Consider the following 3,573-nt stretch of genomic DNA (forward strand, 5'->3'; position numbering starts at 1 on the left):
CCCAAGGTCTGGCGGGCCAGATGGGCCCTGGACTTCCTGGTTGGATGAAGGGCTGTGGCTGCAGAGCTTTCGGCGGGTGGGGTGCGGGGGAGGTGGCGATACTTCAGGCAGCGGGCGAAAGGGAAACCCGTTAGCTTAGGGGCCCATGGCCCGGGGGACATCGTGGGATATACATACCGACCTGCCGCGTTGGCACCGGAAGATAGTCGCAGGGCTGGACAGCAGAACTTGGAAGTTGGAATAGAGACGGCAGAAAAATTCAAAATTGTGCCGTCTTCCAATTAAATAAGTTCTGATCCCTCAAAAGGGAACCAAGATATTGGTTCCAGGTGGCAAAGAAAGGTGTCGCCGAGCCCGGGGTAGATGGACCCGGAGTCGAGCGCCTGCGCCTCGTGGCGCACGGGAACTCCTGAGGGACGTGCAGCGGGCGCGCAGTTCTAGAGACCTCCGTCCAGGGCGTGGCAGCGTCGGGGGGGTGTGGAAACGCCGGCGGCGGAAACAGGGGTCAGGCAAGAGGGCGTGGAGTGCGCGGGGAGGGGGGGGCTTCAGAGGGCATGGGGGATGTGCAAGTTGCCGCGTCCAAGGCAGGCGGCAGGAAGCAAGCCTGGCATCAGGGTATGGTGGAGGGAGGAGGCCGCGGCAGGGGCTTTGCAGGTAAAGAGGCCAGCCTTGCAGGGGTTAGGGACGTGGAGGGGTGTGGAGACCCTGAGAGCACACCTAACGCTGCAGGTGAGGAGATCCACCCCCAGGGTGTCCCAGGTGAGAAGGTGGGCGAATGTACCCGCTTGGGGGGCAGTGGAGACAAGAAGAGGGACAGGGTCACGGGCATACGGCAGAGGAGATGCTCGAAGCGCCTTGTTCTGCAAGAATCAACACACATAGAGAGATCGCAGGCAGGCCAAGCCGTCAGTGTGACCGATGTCTCAGGTTCACACATAGAGAGATCGCAGGCAGGCAAAGCCCTCAGTGTGACCGATGTCTCAGGTTGGAGAGGAGACTGCTTCCTGCTCTGGCTCTCCAGTGTTATCCTTTTGTTTTGTTTTCTTGAGGCACGGTCTGGCTGTGTGGCTCAGGCTGGAGTGCTGTGTCTCCATCTCAGCTCACTGCAATCTTAAGTGATTTTCCTGCCTCAACTTCCTAAATATCAGGGACTACAGACACGTGCCACCACACCTGGCGAATTTTTGTAGTCAGGAATCTCACCATGTTGCCCAGGGTGGTCTGGGACTCTTGAGTGCAAGTGATCTGCCTGCCTTGGCCTCTCAAAGTGCTAGGATTACAGGCAGGAGCCATCGCACGTGGCCTAGCTCTTAAGTTCTTGAACCAAATCTGGGAAGAGAGAAAAAGTGAGAGGCCAGGCACAGTGGCTCTTGCCTGTAATCCCAACACTTTGGGAGACCAATGTGAATGGATCACCTGAGGCCAGGAGTTCGAGACCAGCCTAGCCAATGTGGCGAAACCCCATCTCTACCAAAAACACAAAAATTAGGGCCAGGCGCAGTGGCTCACGCCTGTAATCCCAACACTTTGGGAGGCCGAGGCGGGTGGATCACGAGGTCAAGAGATTGAGACCATCCTGGCCAACATGGTGAAACCCCGTTTCTACTAAAAATACAAAAGTTAGCTGGACGTGGTGGTAGGCGCCTGTAGTCCCAGCTACTTGAGAGACTGAGGCAGGAAAATCACTTGAACCTGGGAGGCAGAGGTTACAGTGAGCCAGTGAGCCGAGATCATGCCACTACACTCCAGCCTGACACAGAGTGAGACTCCGTCTCGAAAAAAAAAAAAAAAAATTAGCCAGGCGTGGTGGTGTATGCCTACACTCCCAGCTACTCAGGAGACTGAGGCAGGAGAATCACTTGACCCTGGGAGACAGAGGTTGCAGTGGGCTGAGAACACACCACTGCACTCCAGCCTAGGCAACAGAGCGAGACTCCATCTCAAAAAAAAAAAAAAAGTGAATCAGGGTGCTTGAAATGGGATAGGGTTCCTTAGGAGAGGCCACATTTTTCCCAGGACAGAAGCTCCCTTACCAAGAATAGCATACCCATCTGTTTTCTCTATACCCAGTTAGCGGCCCAATCCCCAACTCCCACCTGCACTTGTGTTACAGGAAGGAGGGCTGGAAAGGGATGGAACAATGGGTTAGTAAAAATGCCATCAGGGCATAGGAACACCCTAGCGTGGTTGGAGAACATATGGAAAATCAGAGCTCTCTTTCCTGGAAGAGGCTCCCTGGTAAGGAAAATTGCTTTTGCTTTGATCTTTGCAAAGATGCTGACTTATTTACTAGTGGGAATTGACTGACCTAGGGACCTTTGGGGTTTTTTTGGAGGTTTGCGGAAACATAAATGAGAATAAAAATCTGGGACTGGGAGCAGTGGCTTCCGCCTGTAATCCCGGCACTTGGAGACCGAGTTGGCAGATGGCTTGGGGCCAGTAGTTGGAGACCAGCCTGGGCAACACAGCGACACTCCATCTCTACCAAAAATACAAGAATTAGTTGGGTGCAGTGGTGCACGCCTGTAGTCCCAGCACTTTGGGAGGCGGAGGTGGGAGGACTGCTTGAGCCCAGGAGGGTGAGGCTGCAGTAAGCTGTGATCGTGCAACTGCACTCCAGCCTGGGCGATAAAATGAGATTCCATCTCAAGAAAAAAAAAAAAAAAAAAAGAGCTGGATAGAACAGCCTCAGCAGACCTTAATAACATGGTTATATAGAACAAGTTCTAAAGATAGTTCCTTACGTTTTGAATTTGTTAGGTATTGAGTTGTACTGAACGTTAATTATCCTAGCTAGTTTCAGGTCAAAGTGGTTCTGGTCTGGCACTGCAAGTGAAGCAACAGATGAAGAAAACTGAGTTGGAGCCACACAAAATTCACGGTCTGCCTTGCCTTTTTCTTGGGGCTTGAGACCGGGGCACCCCAATACCAGACGCTGACACTGTGCATTGCACAACTAAATGTTGTTTGTTCCAGGGCATGTCCAGGACCAATCGATCCAGCCTCAGTTTTCCCACAATTCAAATTTAAAAAATGAGCCTGGCCATGATGGGCTCACGCCTATAATGCCACCATTTGCTTTGAGACCAGCCTGGAGAACATGGCAAAACCCTGTTTCTACAAAAAATACAAAAATTAGGATTGGTGGCTCGTGCCTGTAATCCCAGCTACTTAGGAGGCTGAAGCAAAAGGATCATTTGAGCGTAGGAGGTGGAGGTTGCAGCGAGCCAAGATCCCCACGCCATTGCACTCCAGCCTGGGTGAAAGAGGAATACTATTTAAAAAAAAAAAGAAAGGGCCGGGCGTGGTGGCTCACACCTGTAATCCCAGGACTTTGGGAGGCAGAGGCAGGTGGATCACCTGAGGTCAGGAGTTCGACACTAGCCTAGCCAACATGGTAAAACCTCATCTCTACTAAAAATACAAAAAATTAGCTGGGTGTGGTGGCGAGCTCCTATAATCCTGGCTATTCCGGAGGCTGAGGCAGGAGAATTGCTTGAACCCAGGAGGTGGAGGTTGCAATGAGCAGAGATTGTGCCATTGCACTCCAGCCTGGGCGACAAGAGTGAAACT

The sequence above is a fragment of the Colobus angolensis genome, unplaced genomic scaffold, assembly GCF_000951035.1.
Source record: "Colobus angolensis palliatus isolate OR3802 unplaced genomic scaffold, Cang.pa_1.0 Scaffold25, whole genome shotgun sequence".
Classification (NCBI taxonomy): Eukaryota; Metazoa; Chordata; class Mammalia; order Primates; family Cercopithecidae; genus Colobus; species Colobus angolensis.